Genomic DNA, 17,306 nt, shown 5'->3' with positions numbered 1-17,306 from the left:
CCCACCTGCTTAAATTTTGGCATGACCACATAGCTTTTTTTTTTTTTTTTTTTGGCAATGGAGGTGAGAAGAAATAACACGTGACTTTTTCAGGAGAAATCTCTAAGAACAGAGTTCTATTCAGCAAGCTTTTTTCTCTTTTCTATAGCAATAATTTTAGCAATATTAATAGCTTCAAAAACTAACTTAGCTATTAGGCTTTTTAAAATGTCTTTTGTCTTCCAGTTTGTAAGCCACACTGATCAGGACTACAGAGTTGAAATATTAGAAGTGATAAAGGAAAGATAATGCTTATCTTTTGAAAACATGAATTACCTGTTTAATGGGCACAAACAAGTTTTGTTCTATTCATCAGGTAATAAACAAAACTTTACACAAAAAGTGAGGGTCAGGGAATGCAGAGAACATACAACTGACTTCATGGCAGGAAGATTCTTAGTGCTAATTCAATGTTACTACTTATTAGCTGCAAAATATAATTGTATTTGAAATTTTTATCATGGACACTAACTATCATTATGGACACAGAATGGCCATTGACCAATGAGAAAAGATGGTGGTCATAACAACCAGCAGTGCCCATGGCACATCTGCCAGTGTGCAGTGACTATCAGCTCTGACTGATCTGGATGTCTTAATGGCTTCATCTGTGAGTGACAGGATTGCCTTGTGTCAATGGCTCTCAAACCTGGGTGCTTGCTTGAATCTCTTTTTTTTTTTTTTGAGACGGAGTCTCGCTCTGTCGCCCGGGCTGGAGTGCAGTGGCCGGATCTCAGCTCACTGCAAGCTCCGCCTCCCGGGTTCACGCCATTCTCCTGCCTCAGCCTCCTGAGTAGCTGGGACTACAGGCGCCCGCCACCTCGCCTGGCTAGTTTTTTGTATTTTTTAGTAGAGACGGGGTTTCACCGTGTTAGTCAGGATGGTCTCGATCTCCTGACCCCGTGATCCACCCGTCCCGGCCTCCCAAAGTGCTGGGATCACAGGCTTGAGCCACCGCGCCGGCCTTGACTCTCTTAAAGAACTTTCAAAAATATGTTCATCACTAATTCGCAATTATACTGTTTAGGAATTATGAACCTGGGTGCTCCTGTATTGGATGCATATATATTTAGGATAGTTAGCTCTTCTTGTTGAATTGATCTTTTTACCATTATGTAATGGCCTTGTCTCTTTTGATCTTTGTTGTTTTAAAGTTTGTTTTATCAGAGACTAGGATTGCAACCCCTGCCTTTTTTTGTTTTCCTTTTGCTTGGCAGATCTTCCTCCATCCCTTTATTTTGAGCCTATGTGTGTCTCTGCATGTGAGATGTGTCTCCTGAATACAGCAGACTGATGGGTCTTGACACTTTATCCAATTTGCCAGTCTGTGTCTTTTAATTGGAGCATTTAGCCGATTTACATTTAAGGTTAATATTGTTATGTGTGAATTTGATGCTGTCATTATGATGTTAGCTGGTTATTTTGCTCATTAGTTGATGCGGTTTCTTCCTAGCATCGATGGTCTTTACATTTTGGCATGTTTTTGCAGTGGCTGGTACCAGTTGTTCCTTTCCATGTTTAGTGCTTCCTTCAGGAGCTCTTGTAGGGCAGGCCTGGTGGTGACAAAATCTCTCAGCATTTGCTTGTCTGTAAAGGATTTTATTTCTCCTTCACTTATGAAACTTAGTTTGGCTGGATATGAAATTCTGGGTTGAAAATTCTTTTCTTTAAGAATGATGAATATGGGCCCCCACTCTCTTCTGGCTTGCAGAGTTCCTGCTGAGAGATCCGCTGTTAGTCTGATGGACTTCCCTTTGTGGGTAACCCGACCTTTCTCTCTGGCTGCCCTTAACATTTTTTCCTTCATTTCAACTTTGGTGAATCCCACAATTATGTGTCTTGGAGTTGCTCTTCTTGAGGAGGATCTTTGCAGCGTTCTATGTATTTCCTGAATTTGAATGTTGGCCTGGCTTGCTAGGTTGGGGAGGTTCTCCTGGATAATATCCTGCAGAGTGCTTTCCAACTTGGTTCTATTCTCCCTGTCACTTTCAGGTACACCAATCAGACGTAGATTTGGTCTTTTCACATAGTCCCATGTTTCTTGGAGGCTTTGTTCATTTCTTTTTACTCTTTTTTCTCTAAACTTCTCGTCTCGCTTCATTTCATTCATTTGATCTTCAATCACTGATACCCTTTCTTCCAGTTGATCACATCGGTTACTGAAGTTTGTGCATTTGTCATGTAGTTCTCATGCCATGGTTTTCAGCTCTATCGGGTCATTTAAGGACTTCTCTACATTGGTTATTCTAGTTAGCCATTCGTTTAATCTTTTTTTCAAGATTTTTAGCTTCTTTGCGATGGGTTCAAACTTCCTCCTTTAGCTCGGAGAAGTTTGATTATCTGAAGCCTTCTTCTATCAACTCATCAAAGTCATTCTCCATCCAGCTTTGTTCCATCGCTGGTGAGCAGCTGCGTTCCTTTGGAGGGGGAGAGATGCTCTGATTTTTAGAATTTTCGGCTTTTCTGCTCTGTTTTTCCCCCATCTTGGTGGCTTTATCTACCTTTGGTCTTTGATGATGGTGACGTACAGATGGGGTTTTGGTGTGGATGTCCTTTCTGTTTTCTAGTTTTCCTTCTAACAGTCAGGATCCTCAGCTGCAGGTCTGTTGGAGTTTGCTGGAGGTCCATTCCAGACCCTGTTTGCCTGGGTATCAGCCATGGAGGCTGCAGAATGGTGAATATTGTTGAACAGAAAATGTTGCTGCCTGATCATTCCTCTAGAAGCTTCATCTCAGAGGGACACCTGGCTGTGTGAGGATTCAGTCGGCCCCTACTGGGGGGTGCCTCCCAGTTAGGCTGCTCGGGGGTCAGGGACCCACTTGAGGAAGCAGTCTGTCCGTTCTCAGGTCTCAAACTCCATGCTGGGAGAACCACTCCTCTCTTCAAAGCTGTCAGACAGGGACATTTAAATCTGCAGAGGTTTCTGCAGACTTTTGTTTGGCTATGCCCAGTCCCCAGAGGTGGAGTCTACAGAGGCAGACAGGCCTCCTTGAGCTGCGGTGGGCTCCACCCAGTTCGAGCTTCCTGGTCACTTTGTTTACCTACTCAAGCCTCAGCAATGGTGGGCACCCCTCCCCCAGCCTCATTGCCACCTTGCAGTTAGATCTCAGACTGCTGTGCTAGCAATGAGCGAAGCTCTGTGGGCATGGAACCCTCCAAGATAGGTCCAGGATATAATCTCCTAGTGTGCAGTTTGCTAAGACCCTTGGGAAAGCACAGTATTAGGGTGGGAGTGACCCGAATTTCCAGGTGTTGTGTGTCAGGGTTTCCCTTGGCTAGGAAAGGGAATTCCCTTACCCCTTGCACTTCCTGGGTGAGGCAACGCCTCACCCTGCTGCGGCTCTCACTCGGTGGACTGCACCCACTGTCCAGCACCCACTGTCCAATGTGCCCCAGTGAGATGAACCCGATACCTCAGTTGGAAATGCAGAAATCACCCGTCTTCTGTGTCGCTCACACTGTGAGCTGTAGCCTGGAGCTGTTCCTATTCGGCCATCTTGGAACTGCCCAGCTTTAGCTTCTTTCCGGGTAATGCTGCATCTGCATTTGAGACCAGAGGCATTAACATGGGTTAAATTGTGAAACTGTCTAGCATTAGATATGGCAGTAGCAACTAGGCAATCAGCCATTTGATTCCCTGCAGTCAAAGGTCCTAGAAGAGGTGTATGAGCCCTAATGTGAGTGATGTAAAAAGGGGGCATTCTACTCCTAACTGCTGTTTGCAATTGGATAAATAAAGTCATCAGTTGTTCATCTGTATGAAATTGTAACTGAGCATTTTCATTTAATTCTGTGGAATGAACCACATGTGAAGAACAGAAACCACATTAATAGGCATATCAAAAGCATTCAGTACCTCAATTACAGCTATAAGCTCTGCTTTTTGAGCTGAAGTATAGAGCATCTGAAAATCTTTACATTTTGAACCAGAATAAGAAACTTTACCATTACTAGACCCATCTGTAAAAACATTCTCACACCTTCAATTGGTTTACATTTAGTTATTTTAGTGAGAATCCAATCTGTTAATTTCAAAAATTGAAATAGTTTCGTTTTATGAAAATGATTATCGAGAATTGTTTAGTAACCAAGTCCTCTAAAGCCTGCAGTTTCTCTTTACTCAGCGGCCATTGTTCTAGCCAATTTGGATAGCATTTTAAAGGTATAGGTTCTGGAGGTGTAATGATGGCCACCATCAAAAATGCTATCCTAAACCTCAGTGGGAACTTTGTCTTTCCACTTAAGCAGTTCTTTCAAATCTTGCAAACTTTTTCCTAGTCCCATACCAGGGACATACCCCATGTAATGCATCATATGTTGACTTTGGGGGCTATATAATTGTTCTGGAATTAGAACTTGTGCTCTGCATTGTTGTAATAAATATCTCTCCCATAAATTTATAGGTATAGAAGTTATAATTGGCTGAATAGTCCCAAGTTGTACATCAAACCCTTCACAATGCAAAACATAACTACTTTGATATACTTCAGGGGCTTTACCAACTCCAACTATGTTAAATTAAACTATGTTAAATTGAATTGGCCATGCGGATCACCAGTGTTACAGAGAAATGATTGAAATGTCTGCTCCTGTATCTACCACACCTTTACATTTCTTTCCCTGAATAGTTATTTCACAGGTAGGACGTTTATCAGTAATTTGATTCACCCAATAAGCTGCTGTGTCTTGTTTATTTGTGCTTCCAAATCCTCCTGTTCATTTAATTTCACTTTTCCCCATTTCCACATATGGCATAATCAGGAGCTGTGCTGTATGCCCTCCTGCCTCTGCTTTCCAGGGAACAGATGTAGATATAACAGTTTGAATTTCCCCATTGTAATCTAAATCAATGACTCCTGTATGTATTTGTACTCCTTTTAAATTTAAACGAGACCTTCCTAGAAGTAATCCTATCATCCCCAGTGGCAAGGGTCCACAGACCCCTGTTGGAACTTTTTGCGGGAGTTCTCCAGGCAGAAGGCTCAGAGCTTTTGTGCAGCATAAATCTACTGTGGCACTACCAGCTGTGGTGGGGGACAGACATTGTACAGGGATGAGGGAATGGCCTGAGCTGGAAATGCCCTGGTTTGGAATGGGGCCTGGGACGGTCCCCACAGCATGTCCCGAAATCGGGTTCCCATCTTTATCAAATTTAGAGTGACACTGATTAGCCCAGTGTTTTCCTTTTTTACATTTTGGACATATTTCAGGATCAGCAGTTTTCTTTTTTCCCCTATCTGGTGGGCTGACTCACTGATTTTATCTACATTCTGTTTTAGTATGACCATGCTTCCCACAGTTAAAATAAGCTCCAGGAAACAGAGTATTTCCTTTATCCACTCTTGGTCTTGCCATTGCCTGTGCCAACAAAGCAGTTTTATGCAGATTACCTCTGATATCACTACAGGCATTGATATAATCAACTAAATGTGCTATCCCTCTAAAAGGTCGCAGAGCAGCCTGGCATTCGGAATTAGCATTGTTGAAAGCGAATAAACACAACACTATACCCTGAGCAGCCGAATTTGCAATTGCCCTAGCCTCTAGCCCTAGCCCTAGCCCCTAGCCCTAACCCTAAACCCTAAACCTAACCCTAACCCTAAACCGAACCCAAACCCGAACCCTGACCCTGACTCTGACCCTAACCCTAACCCTAACCCTAACCCGAACTCTAAGCCGAACCTGAACCCGAAACCGAACCCAAACCCTTTGCATTTCCATATAAATTCTATAATTAATTTGCTGATGTCCACAAAAATGTCTGTTAAAAAAGTTTGAGACAGGGTCTCACTCTGTCACCCAGGCTGGAGTGCAGTGGTGTGATCATGGCTCACTGTAGCCTTGACCTCCTGGCTCAAGTGATCCGACTGACTTAGTCTTCCATGTAGCTGGGACTACAGGTGTGTGCCACCACATCTGGCTCTTTTTAAAAAATTTTTAGTAGAGACGGGGACTTGCTATGTTGCCCAGGCTAGCCTCAAACTCTTGAGCTCAAGCAATCCTCCCGCCTCGGGCCCTGAAAGTGCAGGGATTGCAGGCATGAGCCACCACACCCGGCCAAAAGTTGCTTTTGAGGAGTTATTGTTATGTGGAAGTGATATAATCCTTTCTGTCATCTCTTCACAAAACCTTCTGTAAAACATAAAAATCGCCTGGACCTTCAGAGATGAGTTTGTTTATTTTATTCATTTTTTAAAAAATTGGTCATTCACAGACCATGGAGATGAGTTTGTTTTGAAGGCTTGGAGGCATGCAAGCGGGAGAAGAAAGGAGCCAGCTACATGCTGGCTGTGTGCAGAGGCAGGCCACTGAGGTCACTGTCCACTGCGCTGCAGGTATACAGCCAACATGTGGTGGTGTTGGGAGAGGCCCCAAGGGGGTGGGAGTGCTCCTGTCTCACGGACTCTGCAACTCCCAATGCTTGGCATGGCCTCCCGACCCTGATGGCAGAGAAGCAAACACCAGTCGGAGAGCTGGGGTCTTCCAGGCCCTCTTGGTCCTGTGGACATTTTTTTCTTCAACAGCCTCATAAAATCACATAATTTGAGTGCCCATGGCTCCAAAACAAGCAGGGATGCCACGGACCCTGTTTTTCAGTTGTCACCCCTCCTTCCAAACAGCCCCTCTCCAGGGACACCTGCTGCTGGTGTCATCCTCTTCTGCACATCCTCTCCCCAAGCAGGGACCTAAGGCTGGGGTTAGTTGTGCACTCACACTGGGGGCCCTTCCTCTGCAACCTCTGACACACAGGGGATGCAGGAGCCACCACACCCTCCCACCCCACCCTCCACCTGAACGCACACTCCTCACCCCTGGAAATGGATTCTGCTCTGCCATTCGCTGATCTGCCCTCACCCATAACAAGGGTCGGGCAGATGGGGTTCAGAAAAGACCTTAGAATTTGAGGTGAATATTGGTTCTGCACTTCCCAGCTGTGTGACTGTGGCCCATTAGGTAACTTCTCTCAACCTCAGCTTCTCATCTAGAAAAGACAGAAAAATTATGACCTTGCACGCCTGTAATGACAAAATACATGACAGAACAAATGAATAAATTACATGAATGCTCAGAAGGCCCCTGCAGGGTCCCCTCTGCTCAGTTTCCCTGCTGCAAGTCAGAAGGGAAAGGGCCAGAAACCTTCAGGTCCGGCAAGGAGGTACAGGCCCCCGGCACTCCTACCTGCTTCCCAAACCTCAGTAGCAATCTGTTGTGCTCCACGGCCAGGGTTATGGAGGCTCTGGGGAGGAAAGGGGAGGTATGTGGAGGCAAAAGCACAAGGGGCTCCCCTGGAGACAGCCCCATCGTCCACTCAGACCTGTGCACTTCCTGGTATCCTTGTGACCTGCTTTTCATGACTCCGTTTACAAACACCAAATTGGAAGACAGCAGGAGCTGCCTCATGGTACCAGTAAAGTGAGAAGCAGATAAAGCATCCCAGACAGCAGACGCACGCTGGGGGCAGCTCCCTCACAGTGGCCCTGACCCAGCTCTGACTGGAGGCCACTAGCTTCTCCAGGGTGCTCAACTCCAGGGTGCTCCACGGTCCGTCCTGGTGCTCTGCTCTTCTCTTTCCGCCTTCACTTCCCTGGGATCCATGTAGCCTGTGACTCCATCCATGGGCTAGTGACCCCCAGACCTTTTCCTGGGACCACAGGCTTGTGTCTCTATCTGTTGCTCAACACCTCCCTTCGAACATCCACGGCTGAAACTGAGCTCCTGACACTCTCTTCAAACCTGCTTCTCTGTGGATTCCCCAGCTCCACGAAGGACCGCTTCATGCTTTCAGCTACTCAGGCCAGAAGATTGAAGTCATCTCTTTCTCCAGGAAATCTTACTGGGGGAGCTCCATACATCCAAAATCCGATTGCTTCTCCACTGTGCCCCAGCCCCGCCACCCATTTTGCCTGAATTGTGCGGCAGCCTCCTAACGGATCTCGGCTTTCACTTGGACACCTCGGTTTTTTTGAGAACAACAACCAGAGAGAGCTGATCACACCCAAGTCAGACCAGGTTACTCCTCTGCTCTCACAGCATTTGGAGGAAAACCCGGAGTGCTTGTGTTGGCGGGGAGAGCCAGCCCCCATCGCCTCTGATCTCCTCCCCACCTCGCCCTCAGCTAGCCCTCGAACGTGTCTGATGTGGTCCCACCTTGGGACCCACATTGCTGCCTCTCTGCCTGGAGGGTACCCACAGGTATCCACACAGTTCACTCCGGCCTTTCAGTTCTTTGTGCAAATATCACCTTCTCGGTGGAGACTGTACCTTCTGGCTTAGGCTGTGCCTGGCACAAAGTAGGTGCTCAGCAGGCACTGGATGTAGGAAGGAATCTACAGGATGAAATGAGGAGATCATTTCCCTGAGGTTCTGAAGCTCGTATTTACTCACCATTTGTTGTTTGCTGCTAATACTGAGCACTGTCAGTAAAATACACAAAACCCTTTGCCAATTCAGGAAGTGACAATGACACTTTACTGTTTTAATTTGCATTTCTCTGCTTACAAATGGATTAAACACATTTTCATGTGCTGTTGGCTACTTATTCATTCAGAAAACCTACCAAGTGCTGGCTATTTTTCATGTCCTTTATCAAGTTCAGATCATGTAATTTGCTGTTTCCTTTCTGATGTAAACTCTCAAGTCTGAAGGGTATTGTGTCTTCCCAACACATATGTTGTAAATAATTTTCTAGCTTACCTTTTGACTTTTAATTTCATTCACCATGTTTTTAAGGAATAATTTTAATTTTTATGAATGCAAGTTAAAATAATTCTTTCATTGTGGTTTCTGACATATTGTGCCAATAAAGGTCTTATCCTCCAGGAGCACAGAAATATTTGCCAATACTGTCCTTAAAATCTGTCACAGTTTCATTTTTTACATACGCATTTTACTTCAATTGAGGCTTCATTTTAGTGAATGCCCTATTTGAAGCAAGTTTCTCAGTTAATTCTTTTCTCAAAGTGCTAAGCATGGTAGATTGCAAACATAAGTGGACACATATCGCTCCTACCTCCTTTGCCTCCTCTCCCAGGAGGAGATATGGTCCATCTTTCCACTCCTTGATCTGGGCTTGACCGTGTGACTTGCATTGGCCAATGATATTAACAAGTCTGACGTGCACAGAGGCTGTGGAATGTGCACTGGGACTTGGTCTCTCTTGCTGCCCTGGAGACCAGCTGCCCCACGAAGGAGCCAGAGCCAACCTGCTGCCTCCTGGAGGAAGACAGTCGCTCTGTCTCTGCCATCCCAGTTAACCGCAGACATGCAGGTCTGCTCAGGTAAGACAAGCGCAGTCACTGCCCTGTGAGCCAAACCAAATGGTCCAGTCACAGAATCGTGAGCAAATAAGTGAGGCTTGTGTTAAGTCACTAAGATTTGGGCCAAAGCTGAGCATTTATCCCAGTCCCAACACCGTTTATCCTTCTGTTTCTCTGGGTGTCCTTCCCTGCTGATTTGAAAGGCCCCCACTGCATCTAGTACATTTCTATAGAATCACGGATCTGCTCTTGAATTAATGTGTTCCCACCTCGAGACAGCTTCGTAACCTGAGCACATCCCAGTTCCGGGTGACTTCAGAGGATAGGAGGTCAGTGCATCACCCTGGATCTCAGGAAATCAATGTCATGCTGACACCACTCTGGATGGAAAACGTAGGTTCTTGGATGTTCTGGAAAGGAGGTTCTTTATTATCTAGGATCCTTGAAGCACCCCCAAGGGCATCTTCACAAAGTTGTATGTGTGCATTCTCCTGAGAGGAAAGCTTTCCCACATTACACAGGTGACATGAAGCTGAGGCTGAATGAGCCTGGTGTGGATTCGTCTCAGTTTCTCTGTGCGGCACCAGGTGGCAGCAGAAGTCAGCAAGGCAAACCGGAACCCAGGGACGGAGGGTGGGGGCAGGTGCGTCCTCTCTTGAGCTACAGCAGATTAACTCTGTTCTGTTTGATTGTTGTTGTTGTGTTTTGTTTCTCCAACTTTGTGCTTCGTCAGGAAAAGCTTTGGATCACAATTTCCAGTGCTGAAGGAAAAGCCAAACTCTGGAAAAAACTTTGAATATTCTGAGCCAAATGCAAGGACCATGACCTGTGTGAAAGGGAAATAAATCCTGGGACCCCGGACTCACTGAGCCAAGGGGAAAAGTCAAGTTGGGAACTGGCTCATGCAAACCTGCTTCCTCTTTGGTTCCCAAGTAAGATAGATATTACATAAAGATAAAAAAGCTACATCCCTGCCTCCACCTCCATCGCACGTAAAATGTGTATTCAGTGAACGCTGACCAAAGACAAAAGAATGCACCACTTGCCTCTGATTTACCCATTTCTTCCATTTCTTCCCCTTTCCCCAATACCCACACTTTTCCCCTTTGAGTACTGAGGTCCCCAGACCATCTCTGGGAAAAGCACGGACCACAGTTTTTCCTGTGGTTCTGTGTTCTTTCCTCCGGTGTGTCCTTAACCTTGGCAAATAGATTTCTTAGAATGATTGAGACTCACCTTGGTTGTGTTCTTGGATCAATGCCTGTGACACTGCTTCAGGAGGCCCTGAGAACATGTGTACAATGTAGTCAGGCTGCAGCTTGGTTTGTACACCTTAGGGAGATGTAAGACCACAGTCAGCACCCAGGAGTCATGCATTGGTTTGGTCTGGAAAGAGGACAATTCAAAATAATGGGGCTTCCAGGCCATAGACAGTGTCAAAGACTTTCTAATTGTCAATTGGTTGAAAGAATTATTATCTACAGACCTGCTATCAATAGAAAGGAGTGTCTGGGTTAAGATAAGAGACTGTGGAGACCAAGGTTCTTATTACGTAGATGAAGTCTCATAGGTGGCCACCCTTAGAGACAACAGATGACACATGTTTCCTGTTCAGACCTATAGCAGGTGCCAGACTCTCAGCCAGTTTCTTCAGGATCAGAAGAAGACCTGGAAAGGGAAGGCGGTTCTCTATAGAATGTAAATGTCCCCACAAGAGACAGCTTGGCAGGGCCTTTTCAAAATATGTCAAAGAAATATATTTTGAGGTAAAATATTGATTTCACGGCCTTCTATCTGTCATGTGATGCTATACTCTGGCGTCAGGTTGGAATTTGGTGTCTTATTGCTACAGAGTGCCTTGTCAGTCTTAAGATCTCTGTTTTAATGTCATTTCTGGTCAGTTGTGCCCAAATTCCAAAGAAGGGAGGAGGGTATAATGAGGCCTGTCCAGCCCCTACTCCTTCTCATCATGGCCTGAACTAGTTTTTCAGGTTTCTTTGGAATCCCCTTGGCCCTGAGGCGAGGTCCATTCAATCGGCTGTGGGGCTTAGAATTTTGTTTTTGGTTTACGGCAGCTTTAGGAAGGTGCTCTGAGACCCAAAACTAGACTAGACTTTAACAGACACAGACAACCCTGAAGGTGTAACTGTCTGGTGGGATGCTGGACGAGTTGCTGAATGTGCCTGAGCTGCTATTTGCTAACTGTGAAGTGGGATCGTGGTCCCTGACAGGCAAGATTGTGACACACGGAGAGCTGGTGCACTGTGGGTGACTGTCTCCAAACTCGGGTCCCTTTTCTTAATCCTACCCCACTGGCTGTACCTGCACCTTCCCCCCGGCACACACTGAAGAGAATGAGCTGAGGTCCTCAAACCTCTTGCCTCCTCCCACTGGGCAGAGTCTCTGTTCCCCGTGCCCAGGCGGCAGTGGTGGACACCAGTGTCCGGAATGGTGTAGAAAGGCAGAGCCCTTCATAGCCAAAGCCTGGGGTCCCCTGTTTCCCTCCTCCTCCTCCCCACTCCTCCCCCAACCTCTCCCTCCTCCACTTATCCCCATCCCCTGCATAATGGGTTTCTAGCTGCCTCCTCTGGCTGCCCAAACAGGACAGGCAAGAAAAACTGGCTTGGTTCTGAGTAGGCAGTTTCAGGGCCTTAAGGACAAATTCATTGGCCATTAATCAGGGCCTTCCCTCTGGGGAGTGGGCAGCTTCAGGTGTGGTCTCTGGAAACAGTCCCCATAACTTATTATCTGAGAACCTCTGTCTTGGTGGCAGAGGCAGCCTGGTTGGGGTGGGCACCCTGGCCACGGAAAGGGGCAGCTCCCTCCTCTTTCCTTCGGGCTGCCTGTGGAGAGGCTCCAGCGGGGCACAGTCCCTGATGAGACATTAATCTTGCAGTTGGCTTGTTCTTTTTTTTAATAAAGAAGAAACATAAGGTATTGTGCTCATCTTGTAAAAATCAAGCACACAGAACATCATCTATCCTACAAAGAAACACAACCTAAGCAAAAGATTTGTTATGGGCAGTGGCCAGTTACAGAGACAGTGGGACTTGCATTGAGGGTTTTGTAAGGGAAAGAAAGGGAGTCAGAAACAGGGGTCGACAGGCAGGAAGACAGAGCAGCTGACACTTCCAGAAATAGCTGGCCAGAGACCAGCAGGAGGGAAACACCGACCCAAGGAAAGACAGAGAGAGACAGGGATCGGGAGAGAAATTCAGAAGAGACTGAGGCACGCGCACGCGCACACACACACACGGATTCAAAGAGACACGCACACTCTGAGTTTCTAAGAGTAAGTCACTGTCAGTTACTGGTGTGAGCCACCAGCCACGTGGACACAATTTCCTCTTTCTGGCAAGTTCTTTGACCTGTCTGAACCCCCTACTTAATTACCTATCACAGGAGTCATTTCTAGGATGACAAAGACACTCTCCTTGACCAAACTCCACTCGGGCTCCTTTGAGCCTTCTCCGTGATAAAGCCTCATCCTTGGCCTGCTGAGCTCAGTGCTAGCAAGGAACCCTGCTAAGGTCCTTTAGTGAGACTCTTCCCACCCTTGCTATCTAACCAAGTTCCTCTAGCAACTTTTCATCATCTCCCTCACCCTGCTCATTGGCCATCCCCACTTGTCTCTGTCGTATTGAGAGTTGAATTCAGTCTCTCTCTCTCCTATTGCAATAGCCTCTTTTTTTTTCTTAAGAGACAGGGTCTTGCTCTGTCAACCAGGCTGGAATGCAGTAGCACAATCACAGCTCACAGCAGCCTCAAACTCCTAGGCTCAAAGGATCCTCCCACCTCAGCCTCCTGCGTAGTTGGGACTACAGGTGCGTGCCACTGCACCAAATAATTTTTTAAAACATTGTAGAGATGGGGTCCTGCTTTGTTACACAGGCTGGTTTTGAAGTCCTGGCTTCAAGTGATCCTCCCACCTGGGCTGCCACAGGTGCTGGGATTACAGGCATGAGCCACCACACCCAACCTATTGCAATAGTCTTGAATAGTGTTTCTTGCCATTTTGAACAAGTGTCTGCTGAGTAATCCTCTTTGACAAGGGCATAAGAGAGACTGCTCAGCTCTAGTCTGGCATGAACGAGTGCTCAGACACCTTCGCTGTGTTGTCCTGCCTGTTTGGGGCTCTCAGATGGGGTCTCTTCGACTCTGTAACTTTGGTTCTAGTCATGTGTCTGGCCCAAGAGGGCCACAAATGTATGAATGAAACTCGAAGTGAAGGCTGTGACCCCCATGGACAGATATCCTCAGGGTCACAGCAGCAGGCACATGCGGCAGGACTTCCGCCAGCAGACTTTCACGGACCATAGCCAAAAGCTTTAAATGCCAGGCATGTCTTCTTAACTGTAGACAAATGTGGAAATACCACCTCTGATATGAGTTCTGTGAGCACAGAAAAATCTGGTTGAGCGCCAGATCTCCTGCCTCTGGAGCAGAAATCAGGAACCCATGGGAACTGGGGTGTGCTAAGGCACAGCACTCCACTCCTCTTGAGGCTGCCTCAGCTTAGTTCTTGTTGGATCTCATTCTGGACACTCCAAGCCTCTGCTCTCAGCACTTACTGGAGAATCGTCTCGGGAGGCAAAGATGTTTGACATACAGACCCTCCCAGCTCACCTTTTCCAGTGGAAAAGGAATGTAGACATAATCATTATCAATCACTATACTAGCAAATTTGTAGTGAATTATTACTACATCCACTTTTAGAATAAGGCTATGGATACATATTGGACCTGTAACACAAGCAACCTAAAAATCTAGTTATTGAAAACTCCAGGTCTAATCTCCAGTGACAAAATTATATATTTGTCATATAGCACGTTTATAAAAAAATCCTACAGCTGAGGATACTGAAACTAAACTCCTTGCAATCTGTATTTTCAAAGCAAGAATAGCAGCAGCTGCTAACAAAGTCCAGTGATCTGATGATGTCAAACCTCCTCCCTGAAACTGCGGGTGGCCTGAGTGTGGAAGGTGTGTGCAGAAGGTGCATGCGGGCTGCCTGTGTGTGCGGAAGGTGCATGCGGGCGGCCTGTGTGTGCAGAAGGTGTCGGAAGGTGTGTGCGGCAGCCGCATTCACAGGAGGGAGTCACACAAGAATCTGAAGCGAGGGCCAAGAACAGTGCTTTCGGGACATGAGGTCACATTCTAGTAATCCGAATCACCGAGTAGGCAGCCCTGAGTTACACAGAAGTGGAAAGATGACAAAACACTGTTATGTCCATAATTGTCCATAAGACACAAGGATTTAGCCAGGGGCACCACACTACCTGACTCCAAAATTTGCTACAAAGCTATAGCAACCAAATCAGCCTGGTAATGGCGTAAAACAGACACACAGTCCAGTGGAACAGAATAGAGAACCCAGATATAAATCACACATTTACAGCCAGCTCATCTTCAACAAAACGAACCAAGAGCATGTGGGGGAAAGACAGTCTCTTTCGTAAGTGGTGCTGGGGAACTAGATAACGACACGCAGAACGAAACCAGACCCCTCCGGTCTCCCTTATGATACACAGACATCAAATCAAACGCATTAAAGCTAAAACTGAGACCTGAAACCATAAAACTACTGGAAGAAAACATGAGGGAAGCGCTCCAGGACATCGTTCCGGGAAAAGGCTTTTTGGATAGGACCCCAAAAGCACAGGCAACCACAGCAAAAATAGACAAGTGAGATCACACCAGGCTGAGAACCCGCTGCACATCAAAGGAAACAGTCAGCAGACTGAAGAGACAACCCACAGAATGGGAGAAAATATTTGCAAACTTCCCACCTAACAAGGGATTCATAACCAGGAGCTCAAACAAGAGCAAACAATTAATCCAATTTAAAAATGGGCAAAAGACCTGAGTAGACATTTCTCAAAAGAAGATGTACAAATGACTGGCAGGTATATGAAAAAATGCTCAGCATCGCTAATCATCAGAGAAATGCAAATCAAAAAACTACGATGAGGTATTATCTCACCTCAGTTAAAATGGCTTTCATCAAAAAGACAGGGAATAAGGGACGCTGGCGAGGATGTAGAGAAAGGGGACCCGCACACACTGTTGTGGGAATGTCAGTTAGCACCACCACTATGCAGAACAGATGGAGGCTCCTCAAAAAACGAAAAGGGGCCGGGCACGGTGGCTCACGCCTGTGGTCCCAGCACTTTGGGAGGCCGAGGCAGGCGGATCACAAGGTCAGGAGTTTGAGACCAGCCTGGCCAACACGGTGAAACCCCATCTCTACTAAAAATACAAAAAATTAGCCGGGCGTGGTGGCGGCGCCTGTAGTCCCAGCTCCTCGGGAGGCTGAGGCAGGAGAATGGCGGGAACCCGGAGGGCGGAGCTTGTGGTGAGCCGAGATCTGGCCACTGCACTCCAGCCTGGGCACCAGAGCAAGACTCCACCTCAAAAACAAACAAACAAACAAACAAAAATAATAAAAGTAGGCTGGGCGCGGTGGCTCATGCCTGTAATCCCAGCACTTTGGGAGGCCGAGGTGAGTAGATCACAAGGTCAGGAGATTGAGACCATCCTGGCTAACACGGTGAAACCCCGTCTCTAGTAAAATACAAAAAATTAGCTGGACATGGTGGTGGGCGCCTGTAGTCACAGCTACTTGGGAGGCTGAGGCAGGGGAACCGCTTAAACCCAGGAATCCGGGAGGCGGAGCTTGCAGTGATCTGAGATCACGCTGCTGCACACCAGCCTAGTGACAGAGCGAGACTCCATCTCAAAAAAAACAAACAAAAAAAAAAACAAAAAGAAAGTAAAACTACTGTATGATCCAGGAATTGCACTAACTGGGCATATAGTCAAAGGAAACGAAATCAATATATCAAAAAGACATGTGCACTCCCTTGTTTACTGCGGCACTGTTCACAATAACAAAATATAGAATCAGCCTATGGGTTCACCAGCAGATGGTGGACACACAGAACATGGTATGTATGCACAGTGCAATATTATTCCGCCATGCGGAGGAATGACAGTCTGTTATTTGCACAGTGGATGGAACCAGGGATCATTATGTTAAGTGAGATAAGCCAAGCACACAAGGACAAACACTGGATATTCTCACTCACCTACTAAAAAAGTAGATCGCGTGAAGATAGAGGGTAGATTGCTGGTTACCAGAGGCTGGGAAAGGTAGTGGGGAGAGGGGGACAATGAGAAGTTGATTAAAAGGTACAAATATATGGTTTGATAAAAGGAATAAGACCTAGTGTTACATAGCTCATAGTTGACAGTTGTCTATCGTGTATTTCAAAAGAGCTAGAAGAGAAAAATTGGAATGGTTCTAGCAGAAAGCAAAGACAAATATTTAAGGTGATGATAGTCAAGTATGCTGATTTGATTTTTACAATTATATGAATGTATTAAACAATCACATGTACCCTGAAAATATGTACGTTGATTATGCATCAAGAAAAAAGAAATAAGAACTTAGATTTTAAAAATCAGCACCCTCCTAATGAGCTCTGTAAAAATGTTTTTGTTTGGGAGGACAGGGTAGGAGGAGAGGACTGCTTGGCCGGGAGCTTGAGGCTGCAGTGAGATGCGGCCACTGCACTCCAGCCTGAGCAACAGAGAGATACGCTGTCTCTAAATACAAATAATATAAATATATATTTGTGGAATAAATAAAAGAATAAAATATCTTTGCATGCTGGTGAGCCCAGGGCTACAGTCTGCCTCTGGCAGCTCGGTGACACCGCCAAGGTGGCTGAACGATCCTTGCCCGCTAGAGGGTGGAGGCCGCCCTCCAGAGGACCTCTTCAGATGTACGTGCAAAGCAGTTTTCAAGACAGTTTTCTATTCAGAGTGTGGTTTAATCATTCAGGGAGAGAGATCACAAAGGAAAACCACCTTTAGGAAGGGAGGTGAGAAAGGTGTACGTTTCCAGACTTGGGGGTCCTGGCCCTGCCTAGCTGTGGGAAACCCTGGGAAGGCTGAGCCCCACAGGCTGTACGGACAAAGCATCTGGCTTTCCACACTGGCCACAGG

This window comes from Trachypithecus francoisi, unplaced genomic scaffold (assembly GCF_009764315.1).
Source record: "Trachypithecus francoisi isolate TF-2019V2 unplaced genomic scaffold, Tfra_2.0 Lachesis_group20, whole genome shotgun sequence".
In the NCBI taxonomy this organism is placed as follows: Eukaryota; Metazoa; Chordata; class Mammalia; order Primates; family Cercopithecidae; genus Trachypithecus; species Trachypithecus francoisi.
The sequence above is the reverse complement of the archived record's forward strand: the minus strand, read 5'-3'. Positions refer to the sequence as shown.